Source organism: Mustela putorius, unplaced genomic scaffold, assembly GCF_011764305.1.
Source record: "Mustela putorius furo isolate JIRA1106 unplaced genomic scaffold, ASM1176430v1.1 tig00003909_pilon_pilon_pilon, whole genome shotgun sequence".
NCBI lineage: Eukaryota > Metazoa > Chordata > Mammalia > Carnivora > Mustelidae > Mustela > Mustela putorius.
Window position 1 is genome coordinate 40,559,063 of NW_025422057.1, and position 14,680 is coordinate 40,573,742.

The window sequence follows — 14,680 nt, forward strand, 5'->3', positions numbered from 1 at the left end:
TGTAGTTCAGCCATATGCCAGCCTTATTCCTATTATTAAGAGAGAATGCATTTCATAGTCTCCATCATACTCTCTTCAGATAAATAAAAAAAAGTTGATAAAATTTTCCTGACTTTTAAAATAAATCATGTTGGGGCTCCTAGGTGGCTCAGTAGGTTAAGTGTCTGTCTTCTGATCAGGTCATGATCTCGGGGTCCTGGGATCAAGCCCCACGTCAGGCTCCCTGTTTCCATGTTCCCATGGGAGCCTGTTTTTCCCTCTCCCTTTGCCTCTCCCCCTGCTTGTGTTTTCTCTCTATCTCTGTCCTTATCCGTCTCTCTCTCTTTCTCTCTCAAATAAATAAATAAAATCTTAAAAAAATAAAATAAATAAAAATAAATAGTTAATTTTATACATTGTACAAAAAAGTATAAAGAATACAGCAAAAAAATAAAATCATTAATATCTAAATACCTCAAATCGCTAAGCAATAACCCATGTGAGAATAACATTTCATTTTTTCTTCTGTGTTTACCAAAATATATTTCTTTGGTCTTCATCTTTTTTTTCTTAACAAATTTAAAATCATGCCATAAATTCTGCTTTATAACATGTTGGGTCTGATTTTTTTTTCACTTAATTCATCATAAACACTCTCCCATTTCATTATTACAATGTATTTCTTACACCAAGTTGGAATCAAGAAGAAAGAAGCCTGTTTCCATAGCAGTGGGACTTTTTTTAAATCTGAAGAGAAAGCAATTTTCTTGAATTTTCACGATCCCTGTGAGGATTATGATAAACTCCAGAAAAAGAGAGGAAATCCAACCATCAGACTGTACCTTCTTGAGGATGGAGGACATGAATAATAGTGTGACTAGCAACCCTACAAAACACCTGGAGCCTGAAGGGGTAGTGATAGATGCTGCTGATGACAGGAGGAGACGTGGAGAATGACAGGGCATCAGAAAAGTACAAATGGTCAAATACTTCTTTTAATTATCAAAAGTAACTGGAAGAATTTGCACCTCCACATTGGTAGCACTGACATCACACCCAAAAAGGAGCCCACTGAAAAGAGAAAGAAGAATCATAAGCTATTACTCAAACTTAAGCCATTCAACCCCCTGCAACCAGCATAATGATTTATCAGGGCCAGGTATTAAGTTGGGTTTTGCAAACACAAATAAGAGAGAAGAATGCCTTCCTCAAGGACCTTTAAACCCAGAACAAGTCCTTTAAGCTAAGCTCATTTATCTTTGGTGGTTGAGAAGGTACAGACATCACTATTGATGAGAGCTTCAGTAAGGCACTGGGGAAAAAAAATCTCTCTTGATCAACGCTTCCATTTATCCCACTGCCATCTCCTTGATATAGCCATATGCCTTTGACACCCGAGGTGATAAGATCTGGTGTGTCTGTGGGAAATTCATAGACATCACCCACATCATACACAGCGACACACCTGCCATGCCAAAACAGTTTTATTTTAGGGAAGTAGGAAGAAACAGCTGAAACTTCTGTTTAGCTCTGAGTGCCTTTATGCCCTCCCACACTGATGCAGCACTGACGGATATGAGGTCCTCCCTAAAGAGGCTCCACTTTGTAGGGAGATCTCATGAGACCAGAGGGAGGATATCAGTAAGGATCAGGCTTAGAAGGGGAATGGAATGCAGCTTCTGGCAATAAGAAATGTATGGGGATGTTTTGAGAAAAGATTCATGAGAAACAAAGCCATTTCAAGAAATAGTACTGGACTGTTGTTGCTCAACATAGTACTAGAAGTCCCAGACTCAGCAATCAGACAACAAAAAGAAATAAAGAGCATTCAAATCAGCAAAGAAGTCGAACTCTCACTCTTCACATAGGACATGATACTTTATATGGAAAAACTGAAAGACTCCACCCCAAAATTGCTGGAACTCATACAGCAATTCAGCAACATAGCAGGATATAAAATCAAGGCACAGAAATCAGTTGCATTTCTACACACTAGCAATGAGACAGAGAAATAAAGAAAGAAAGAGAAATTAAGGAATTGGCACCATTTACAACTGCACCAAAAACCATGAGATACCTAGGAATAAACCTAACCAAAGAAGCAAAGGATCTGCGGCACCTGGGTGGCTCAGTGAGTTAAAGCCTCTGCCTTCAGCTCAGATCATGATCCCAGGGTCCTGGGATCGAGCCCCACATTGGGCTCTCTGCTCTGAGGGGAGCCTACTTCCTCCTCTCTCTCTGCCTGCTTCTCTGTCTACTTGTGATCTCTGTCTGTCAAATAAATAAATAAAATCTTTAAAAAAAAAAAAAAGAAGAAGAAGAAGAAGCAAAGGATCTGTAATCTGAAAACTATAGAACACTCAGGAAAGAAATTGACGAAGAAATGGAGAAATATTCCATGCTCATGGATTGGAAGAACAAATATTATTAAAATGTCTATGCTACCCAGAGTAATCTATACATTCAATGCAATCCCTACCAAAATACCATAAACTTTTTTCACAGAGCTAGAACAAATAATCTTAAAATTTGTATGGAACCAGAAAAGTCAAAGGAACGTTGAAAAGGAAACCAAAGTTAGGGGCATCAATTCTGGACTCTAAGCTCTATTACAAAGCTGTCGTCATCAAGAAAGCATGGTCCTGGCACAAAAACAGACACCTAGAGCAATGGAACAGAATAAAGTATCCAGAAATGGTCCCTCAAGTCTGTGGTCAACTAATTCTTTGACAAAGCAGGAAAGAATGTTTAATGGGAAAAAACAGTCTCTTCAACAAATGGTGTTAGTAAAATCAGACAGCCAAAATGCAGAAGAATGAAACTGGACCACTTTCTTACACCACACACAAAAATAAACACAAAATGGATGAAATACCTAAATTTGAGATAAGAAACCATTAAAACCCTAGAGGAGAATGCAGGCAGCAACCTCTGTGACCTCGGCCACAGGAACTTCTTGCTAGACACATCTCCAAGGCAGGATAAAAAGCTTCTGCACAGCAAAGGAAAGAGTCAACAAACCCAAAATATACAAAATGGGAGAAGAGATTTGCAAATGTTTTATCAGATAAAGGGCTAGTATCCAAAATCTATAAAAAATTTATCATACTTAACACCCCAAAAAAAACAAAAAATTCCAGTTAAGAAATGGGCAGAAGACATGAACAGATATTTCTTCAAAGAAGACATCCAAAGACCAACAGACACATGAAAAAATGCTCAACATCATTTGGCATTATGTAAATACAAATCAAAACTACAGTGAGATACCACCTCACACCAATCAGAATAGCTAAAATTAACAAATTAGGAAACAACAAATAAATGTTGGCAAGGATGCAGAGAAAGGGGAACCCTCTTACACTTCTGATGGGAATGCAAGCTGGTGCAGCCATTCTGGGAAGCAGTATGGATGTTCCTCAAAAAGTTAAAAATAGAGTGACCATATGACCCAGTAATTGCACTACTAGGTTTTTACTCCAAAGATACAAATTTAGTCATCTGAAGGGGCATGTGCACTCAATGTTTATAGCAGCAATGTCCACATTAGCCAAACTATGGAAAGAACCCAGATGTCCATTGACAGATGAATGGATAAAGATGTGGTGTGTGTATATACATATATATGCATATATATGTATACATATATACCATATATATACTATATATATATACCAACCAACCAAAAAATTTTCAATGTATATAAGTATATATATATGGTATATACCATATATATATACATACACCAACCATCCAAAAATTTGAAATCTTTCCAATGGCAGTGATGTGGATGGAACTAGAGGGTATTATGCTAAGTGAAATAAGTCAATCAGAGAAAGACAATTATCATATGATCTCAGTCATATGTGGAATTTAAGAAACAAAACAAAGAAGCATAGGGGAAAGGAGAGGAAAAGAAAACAAGATGAAATAATAGAGGGAGACAAATCATAAAAGACTTTTAACCATAGGAAAGAAACTCAGGTTTGCTGGAGGGGAGGGGAGTCAGGGGATGGGGTAACTGGGTAACAGGCATTAAGAAGGGCACATGGTATAATGAGTACTGGGTGTTACATACAACTGATGAATCCCTGACCTCTACCTCTGAAACTAATAATAATCACTACATGTTAATTAATTGAATTTAAAGAAAATTTAAAAAAAGAAATTGTGCTGGAATAACATGGATTTCCATGATGAAAATAAATCAATCTTGACTCTTAAATCACACCATATACAAAAAGAAAAAAGAAAAAAGACCCTAAAACAAAACAAATAAACAAACAAAACATAAGGGGTTTCTTAGACTGAAATAGTTAAAGCTATAATGCTCCTAAGAGAAAACATTAAAAAATATCTACAGACCCTGAGAAGAGGAAAAGGCTTCCTGGACAGAGATTGTTAGACAATGAAAAGGCAAGTCATACACTGGAATTATATTCCCAAAGCATATATCTGATCAAGAAAGTAACCAGAACATATAAGGAACTCCATCAAATCAATAACTAAAAGATTCACAATGCTTTATGTACAAAAGACTTAGATACCAAAAAAATTTTAATATATACAATATATACATATATGCATATGTGTACATGGATATTTATGTACAACAATATACTAGTGACCAAAAGGCTCATGGAAAGTTGCTTGACATTATCACTTACTGGATAAGTGGAAAATCACACCGAGATGCCTCAGCACCCCACTATGATGGCTAAAAACTATTATTAACACCAAATAGTGAGGACCTGGAGCAACTGGAATGCTCCTACATTGCTGGTAGGAATGTACAATGATACAACTACTTTCATCAACAGTTTAGCAGTTTTTTATAACATGAAACACACATGTGACTCAGGAATGCATTCTTGCCAACTGACCCAAGATAAAATAAAAATACATGTCTACATAAAGATCATGCATGGGTATTCATAATAGCTTTACTGATGATAGCTAAAAACCAGAAAAAAGCCAAATGTCCACCAACTGGATAATGAATAAACAAACCATGGTATATTTATATATTAGAAGTCTACTCAGAAATAAAGAGCCTACTATCCCTACACCCTTCAACACAGATGAATCTCACAGGCTTTGCAGACTAAATAAAGATGCATACAAAAGCATGCTCTGTGATCCCATTTTTATGAAAAATAACCAACGGTAACAACAACAACAAATCAGAGCAGTGGTTGCCTCTGGGAAGGAGGTATGGAATGGAAGGGAGCCCAAAAGGACTTTCTGAAGCAAGGGAAATATTTAATGCTTTGATAGAGGTATGCGTTACATACACAAATGGAGCAATCTTTTTAAAAATCATGCATTTCAATATACATAAAATTTTACATTAAGAAATGATTAAAATAATTAAGTAGCAAATAAGATATAAATGAACCCAAAATGGCAAAATGCTGATCATAGTTGAAGTTGAACCATGAGTACATGGGTTCATTATAGTATTACATTTACTTTACATATATTAAAATATTTTCCATAATAAAACTTTTTTTTAGGAGAGAAAGAGAGCAAGAAGGGAAGGCTAGGTATACCACAAATCAAAACATACTCTGCACCTATCATGTGAACAGTGTTCTCTGGGATAAATCAAGGGAACAATGGAATAGAAGATCCCGAAATAGGCTCAATCAGATGTGCAGATTTAGTGTACTCAAAGGTGACATCTCACATCCGCGGGGAAACATGAACTATTAGTAAGCGGTATTAGGACAACTGGATAGAAATGTAAGAAAAAATAAAATTAGATCATTTCTCACCACTCACTAAAAGCGAAGTGAATCCCACTGTTTACATGCAAAAAAAAATGCTAAAGAAAAAAATGAACAGCATTCATGAAGTACCTGGTAGGTGCAGCGCGGGGAGGTGAACATAGCCCCAGAGAGGTAACCATGAGGCAAGTCAGTCCCAAAGAGACTTAAGGCCAGGCTCAAGGCCAGGGACCCAGACCTCCCGTGGGAGACCAAGGAGGGGGCATCGTGAAAAGCTAGGGTTCCAGGAGCAGGCGCAGCTGAGCAGTGCGGTGGGGGAATCCCAGAGGCTGCCTGCAGGCCTGGGGGAACCAGGAGAAACCAAAGTCAAACATACATTCGTTTCACAAGTGCCCGGGGCTACGCCGTGGAAGGGATGAAGTGCCTTCGGTCATTGCACTAGGTCAACCACCTGGGCAGCAGCTGTCCTGGGGGCGGAAAGAAGGAAGGAAGGGGAGGGGCAGAGGAGGAAGGGAGCATTCTGCCATGGTGCCGCGTCCTGAACAACCATGGCAAGCCCCGACTGAATCTTGGACACAGCCGGCAGCAGAAGGCTGGCGTGGCAAGGATGAGACCCATAGGTGATGGTCCTCCCAACATTCTACCCAATCCAGGAGGGGCTGCTTTTCCATCTCCAAAAGCCCCATTCAACCCTTCCCGGCTACAGAGAACACGCCAGCGAGGGTTGAAGGGCGGCGTGAGAAGGATTTACCTCAGAGCCTGAGTCTCCTTGAAGACAGGGCTGGGACCTGGCTGGGAGAGGGCCAGAAGCAGCGGATAGGAAGGCGGGGACATTGGGAGACGCGCTGGGAATGTGGGGGAACCGACGTTTCCGCGCGGGCTGCGCAGGCGTGACCAGGACGTCTGGGCGGAGCTGCGCGCAGCTTTGCCGGGCTGTCACCAGGACCGCGAAAGAGGGAACGTGGCCTCAAGAACCTGCTCTGGGCCTCCGAGGCCTGGTTGTGAAGTAAAACTGACCCCCAGGGCAAAGCCCAAATGAAGACAGCCATACGGTGGCCGTAGCAACCACGCCTTTGACAGCTCGGAGGAGGCTGGGGCAGAGAACAGAGACACGGTTTCTGGAGGCAAGAATTGTCTCCCTTGCCTTTAGAGAAGCCTAGTGTAGGGTCTGGATGGGAGGTGTGTCCTCAGTCCCCACAGGCAGGAGCCTTGGGTGCTCCTTCCACCTGCCTCACTGGGGACACTCTCCGTTGGAGGTGCAGAAAGCCAGTGACTGCCTTTCGGGAAGTGAGCAGGAGATGCTGTCCCTCTGGTCACTGCCTCCAGCTGTACCATTCCACCTGCTCCCTTCCCTGGTCCACGGCAACCATGGTGGAACACGGCCATGCGTGGCTCCTAAGTATTTGTCTCATGTGAGCTCAGCCTCCCAGAGAGAGCTGTTCCCTCCACTCGCATCTTCATTTGGATCTGTAAACGCCTAGGCCAACCAAATGTGGCCTGGGTGGGACCTGGGAAGTGACTGTGATTAGGTCTCTTTGGGGTCACCATCGTGGTCCAATCCCCTGATCAGAACAGTCACTGGTGGCTGGCCCTGAGGGTGGCTGGCCCTGAGCACATGAGCACATGAGAGCCTGGGCACCGGAGAGGTGCAGGGAAGGCTGTCTCCTCCTGCATCCAGCCAGACGCTCATGCCCCAGAAAGGTCACTGCAAGGCAGCGAAGCCTGTCCTCTCCTAGAGCAAGAGACAAAAAGGAATGCAGTCACTTCGAATGAGAGGCTGCCATGTTTGACCCAGGAGGAGGGGAACCAAAGGCCTGGGAGGCTGGGGTTGGTGGGGCCAGAGTTGCTGATGAGGTCAGGAGCACTCCCTGGGGACTGCGGAGAGGCAGCATGGGGCAGAAAGAGCAGACTGACCTAGCTTCCCCTCTTGGATGTATGAGCTTGGTCAAGGTCAGATGGGTGTGGAGGAGCCTCCCTCCCAACTCCAGCCTGCGCTGAGTTGATGTAAAGGAAAGGAAGCACCTTTCTCTGTGTCCCAGGGCTGTTCTTCAGGTCCCACACCCTTAGTTACAGGGCACAGAGCCCAGCTCCTCCACAGCCATCCTGAGGGCCTCTGTGCTGTGGCAGCACCCTCTCTTCCCCCCAGACAGTGGCCTTTAGTGACAGGGGAAGCAGCAGAGGCACAGCAGATGCTGGCCCCATGCTTCCGTAACCGCTTTGCCAGCTGGCCTGTGGCCCCTGTGGGTCTCCACTCAGGCATGGCTCCCGGACACGCCCTGCAGAGAAAGGCAGAGCGAGAGGGGATCAGCTTGAGCTCTGAACATTGAACATCAACGGAAGAAGCAGGGCTGCCAATGTTCCCATCAGAGGCACTGAGCCCTTGTGCTCAGAGAGGGAGCTGCAGGACCCTGCCGTCCTCCCTCCTGGGAGCACCATTCCCAGCAGCCATAGGACTTATCAGAGGAAGGGACTGACCACATGTTCCCATAGGCAGGTGGCTGGGGGCTGAGGAGGAGCAGGCAGGGAAAGGTGATCTCAGGCCCATTCTTAAGCTTCACTGAGACTGTCCTCTCATCTGAAAATGAAGAAATCACAGTTTCATCCAGATTTTGGTTCCTTGAGAATCAAATAGCATACATGTGCAAACTGGCAGGTCAGGGCACCCTCTACTTCTCAACAGTGCTGCCTGGGGGATTTCCTGGGAGGGTGCCCATGCTGATATTGGTATAACTATCCGAATCCTTTGGTGCAAAGAAGAGGAATGTGTTCATTTTAGCCATTAAACTGTGGGACTGGGAGTAAGGTGTCTAAGCCTGCTGAGCCTCCCTTTCCAATACATACATTTAGCGTGCTGGGATTTAAATACTAAGAATGTACCTATGGCAAAGTGCAGTATTCAGCATATTGTGAATATTTGTAGCATGGATAAGCACAAAATGTGGCCATTCCCCAGTATAAGGAGAGAATTCCCCTGGTCAGCAGGGGGAAAGGGGAGAGCCAAAGGAAGTGGAAAGTGGAAATAGGGATGAAATGTGAATGCAGGGTATTTGCATATGTGGTCAAAAGCAAAATAGACTGTAAAAAAGATTATTGCAAAGTAAAGGAGGTGCAGGATGAGGAAGCAGAAGTTGCTTTTTGAATTCTGATTTTTTTTTTCATTTATAAAACTGTACCTGCACATGGAAGAAAATTCAGCTTACAAAAACACAAAAACTAGCTTCTTTTGCCTGTGGACATTTTCAGCTTTGCCCAAATAATCACTAAGAGTGATTTCTTGTAGACCTTCTCATGGTTACCATGACAACTTTAACTAATACTTTTATTTTAGGGTTAATTTTAGACGGTACCTTTAGACCTTCAGAAAGGAGAAACAAGAAAATTACCTTCCTTTCCTTACTTTCTTCTTCCTCTCTCATATACCTTCGTGATTAATAATCATATTTTTACTTTATTCTTCTACATGTTGCCTTTCCAGCTTTGTTCATCCGATTCTTATATTTCTTTCTGGCAGTTGCTTTCATGACTTTCATAGTACACTCAAGTCTTCACTAAATCAAGACGGTATTGGCTACTATGAAAGCTAAAAATACTAGCCCAGTTATTCTTCCTCTCCCATACCCTTATTTATGTTTCTTATGCTATTGTTTTCATGTTATCATGGTTTAAAATCTTTGTGTTAGCTAACTACAAGTCTCTTACTTGCTTTGTCCATAGGTTGGCCCTAGAAACTCAAAAACTAATAAACAACATTGACAATAGTGTGGTTTCCCACAATATTCATTGTAGAATCAAGAAACATGATTGACCCAGAGAGTGGGGAGACCCGGGAAACAAACTGAGGGTTTTAGAAGGAGGGGTTGGGTAATGGACTGGTCCGGTGATGGGTATTAAAGAGGACATGGACTGCATGGAGCACTGGGTGTTATACACAATGAATCATGGTACACTACATCAAAAACTAATGATGTACTGTATGGCGACTGACATAACACAGTAAAAAAAAAAAAACTTAAAATATAAATAAATAAATAAAACATCATTAAATATATTAAAACAAAGATAGGAAGTACGTACAATCTACTCATTTCCTTACAATTTGCTCTCGTGCTATTGAGGTTATTGTGTCTGTGGTGGAAACAGTACAATGATGTACAACCACACACCTTCCAGCTCATGGTGGTATTTTAAAATTGACCTGGATGGGAGAATATACATCTTGGAAACTAGAAACTATTTTTCCAACGAGGGCTTGACTTGTTATTTTGTGGATTAGTCTTAAGAAAGTGGTGGGGAAATTGTTACTAACGCAGATTAAGTTTAAATTGGGTTGTGACTATAGCCATCACATTGTGAAGAGCATACAAAATTGAGGAAATATTTTTCCGTTGTTTGAAAACAATTATTCAGTTCAACAAAGTCACTCACACCGTTGTCAATGGAGGAAAGTTCTAACCTATGCATCACAGAAAGCTGCAAGTGGTCTCAGTTAATGCACATTGCCTGAGACTCAGAGAGTTTAGCGGTAAATTACACATCCGACTTAATGACAGTAAATTACTGGGGAAAGCACAGTGGATCAGGGTGCGACTCCATTTGTCAAATCGTGGTTAAATTGACACTCTAGTCTGGCTGCAGATTCAAAAAAATTGGCAAAAAGTAGTAACGGCATTCCATTAGAATTAATTGACTAAATGGAATTTGCAATCAAGAATTGTATGCTTTACTATTATTATGTGCTACACATATTTTATATCAGTAAAATTTACCATAAACTGAAATAGATGGATGGATAGAGAGAGGCATTGATAGAAAGACAGACAGACATATTTTTGAGAGCTAGTTTTTAAGGGTTTATCAGCACACCTCTGTCTCACAGGCTTGCTAACCTCACCATCATGTCGCATAAGAAATTAGGATAATATGGAAAGGCCTCCTGCTCCCAGGCTCCAGGGCCACTGTGGTCCTGGGGGACTAGGAGACCCGCTACAAGGATAACTAGGACTTGACCCTGAAGATGAGGAAGCGGACGCTGGGAAAGAGCAGGTTAATAGGGCAGATCCCTCCTCTGCGCCTTCACCCACATTTCTAAAAAGAGGCTGCTGATCCCTCCCATATCCACCCCTGCCCCAGGCTCATGGGGCAGTTATAAGACTCTCTAAAAGACATGGCTATGCCAGTGAGCAGGCCCAGGGGCAATACTTGTCCTCTCAGAGAAGAGCTCCCCACCCCCCACCGGGCACCGCACAAGGCCACCTGCTGCCTGCCTGGCTTGCCTGGAGACGGGGGAGGCTGCCAGCCCCGGGGCTCTTGCGGGAGCTGGCTTGCTTCTGACGCAAGGGGAAGAAGCAGGGAGGCGAGGCCACTTCTGCTTTCTGCTCACACCCACCAAGGTAACTGCCCAGAGAGCACATTTGAATTCTCAAACCTCAGCCACAGGTTCACTTCACGTTTTAAGGGAAAATTTATGGGCGGTTTCATTATGAGTCATTATAGCTAGGTCCTCTGCAGAAGTACCTCTCTGTGTTTCCGGAGAACTATGAAATGTGGGAATGATCGCTCTAAGTAGGGATGGGTGTGACGATCACTCACGGAGATCGATGGTCTTTTCCTTCCAGAGGTTTCTTGAAGAAAACCCTAAACTTAAAATATTTTATTTACCCTCTCTGAATCTGTCCAAAGGAAATGACCCAATAGTCAGAAAAAGCTTTTTATTCTTTACAATGTTATGATATGGGAACATAAATAAAGGCAGGAGCAGAGCAAACTTTTATGCTGAAAGGTGCTCCCTGCATCGTGGAAATAACCTGAAGTGTTCTGCTTTAGGAGAGTTTAAAACAATATATGACCATTAATATGCCATTTTGGATATGATTTTTAATGCCATGAGGAAATGTTTGATTAAAAACATTAAGTTAGAAGCCAGTGAACAGCATCATGACCGTAAACCTCTGCTCCTGGTCCAAGAGCCTCAGTTGGCTCCTGCCTCTGTCCCTCGTTAGCTGCCTGACCCCAGGCAAGTCACTGCAATTCCTCAGGCCTCAGCTTTCTCATCAGTACAATGGGACCATAGCAATATGCTTCTTCATAGGTAGGTGTGAGGAAAACAGTGGGAGGATCCACAGCACCTAGCCCATCGCATGTCACTGACATCATCTGTAAGTAGCATCATTATTACATCTTTGGCAAAATCCATACATGTAAAGTACTGCAGGAGACTATCCCCAACCACCCCCTGGTCCTTACTGCTGTGTGGAGCAACCGGGCCAGATGCCTTGCTCTAGTTCCTGCCTTTCTGCAATAGGATTCTCTGTCCTCCCTTGCCCTCAGGCACCTACATTTCCCTACTGCTCATTCATCCTGCACATCACTCTGGTATCATTGCCCCCTTGCTTTTCTTGAGTCAGGGACTCTCTCGTTCACGTGTATGGCCCCAGCCTCAAACTCCAGTCTTTACTGGGAAATAGTAGGTGCTCAAACATTTGACCATCAGATTTTTCCAAGTTTTCCTGGAGGGTGTTTCAGGTACTCACTGCTGTATAATAAAACATAATGGATTAAAATAACAGCCAGTGGTTGCTTCTCATGACTCTGTAAGACCAAAGGCAGACAGGGCTCAGATGGGCGGTTCTTCTGCTTCATAAAGTGTGGGCTGAGGGCCGCCAGCTGCATTCATCTGGGATCTAGAGGGGCTGGAACGTTCAAGGGTTCCGACTCCCATGGCTGGTGCCTCGGAGCTCCTGTAGCTTCTCTTCCCCGGATGGCTTCTCATCACTTGCCAGACTGGCACAAGGCATGAACAACATGGCGGCTAACACTCTGAGAGAGAAAGCGATGCTGACAGGCTTCTTAGAGGCTATGTGCAACTCTGTCCCATCATCATGTCCACCTCTTGATAGGAGAAGAGATGCACACAGCAGGAGGGGGAACTTGGAAGGCCATCTTTGGGGCATCTGCTACCTGATGAATAGAAAAAAAGGAGGAGAACATGGGGGGAAAGTCACACTACCTTCAGCTGGTCTGGAACAGCATTAGTTGAAACCTTGCGCTTTCTGTTCAGAGGTGGCATCAAGTCCAGGGAAGAAGGGCCATGGCAGTTGTCTCCCCAGGAGCAGCCAGCTAGGGTCTCTCTCTGCAGGAAGGCTGGGCTCTACTTGGCAGAGCCCTTGGCACCTTTGGCCCCTCAGAGAAGCCTGCCCAACTAGTGTCCCCAAATTCCCTGAACCCCAGTACCTGTGAGTTCTGTCCTGCGGGGGAGGCCAAGGTGAGTAGGGCAGCCTCTATGTCTTCTGAGAGCCAGTCTCTCCCAGAGGGGAGGCCTATTGCCATGGAAACCCAGGGACCCTTATGAGCACTGACAGAAAGTGCCACGTGTCCAGGAAGCAGAGGGGTTCCTGCCTGGGGCACCATGCTTTGAGGGCCCACAATAACCCAAATATAAACAGCATACATCTGTTAAAGCATACATGGGAACCTCTGTCCCTTGAGATTTACACAAAGTGCTGGCCTAAGGATGATCCATGGCCTTGACCATAAACATCTGTGCATTAGACTAGGACTGTCCAGAAGCCACATCTCTTGCCCTACATCCTCAAGAAAAAAGGAGATGTCATGGATTCGGTGGGTAGGCTCAGGTTTGTCTTTACAGGTTGTGCCGTGACCAGCATGGACCAGCATGGACACAGCTTCAGTGTATGGTGAGAGGCTGAAGATGGAAACAATAGAAAAAAATATAATTAGCTTTTCAAACCCTGCCACTCAGAGCACTTGAAAGTGGTAGATTCTCCACAACAAAATCTCATTTCCCAATACTGCCAAGCATCCATTTTCTTGTTTCTCTTAGAGCTCAACTTCATAGTCCCATAGGCACAGCCCATGAGTGCAATATTCACAGGGCTTCTATGTAGCAGTTTGGAAATGTTCTGTAACATTAAACAACTCACTCCTAAACGCATGGTTGTAGTCTTAGACATAACCTATACAAGGTGTGAAACTGATCCTTCCCAATGGCCCCCAGCAACAAGCAACACCAGGGTTGACAATTGTTTCATTTGTATACTCATATTTTTTTTAACCACAATAAAATTTAGTCTTGTCCAAGGAGCTTTTATTTCAATTTGTAGTCATTAATTATCATATACATTTTGCCTTTTGATCTTTTAGAGAAATCTTTAAAATTGATTATATTAGCAAAGTTTTAACTTCCTAAGAAGACCTTTTCATGTGGATACATAATAGATTAGGAATGTATACATTTGCTAATACAAAAACTCTGTATTTTGAAATGATTATAGATTCACAGGAAGTTGCAAAAATGTTACAGAGAGGTCCCACATACCCTTTACCCTGTTTTCCCCACTGGCTACATCTCAGAACCAGGAAACTGACATTGGTACAATGTGTATCATGTTATGACATTTTATCACATGGGTAGATTTCTGTAACTGCCAAGAGATGGAATTATTCTATCACCACAAAGATCTCCTTCGTGCTACCCCCTTTGTCATCACACCCATCTCCTGCCCCCTCCATCCCTAACCTGAGCAAACACTAAATCTGATTTTCATGTATACAATCTTGTCATTTTGAGAATGTCATGTAAATAGAATCATACAGTGTATGACTGTTGGAGATGGGCTTTTTTCTCTTGGCGTAATACCCTTGTGATCCACCTACCTTGTCATGTGTATCAAAAGCTCATCGCTTTTCACTGCTGAGTTCCTACTGGGGATCATGGCACAGTTTTATGACTCACCTGCTTTCTCTTTGGGGCTGTGACAAACATAGCTGCTTCAGGGAAACTCCCTTCATGTATCCCCTCTCCATGGGGATCGGTGGGAGTTGATCTCACCCCTCAGCAGGGGGATGGACACACGACCAGGGGCCATCAGGTGATATTATTCTCTTCCCGGGGCAGTCAGAAAAGGAAACCTGTAACTTAGGGGTGCTATCCGTCCAAACCAATTTGGGGATCA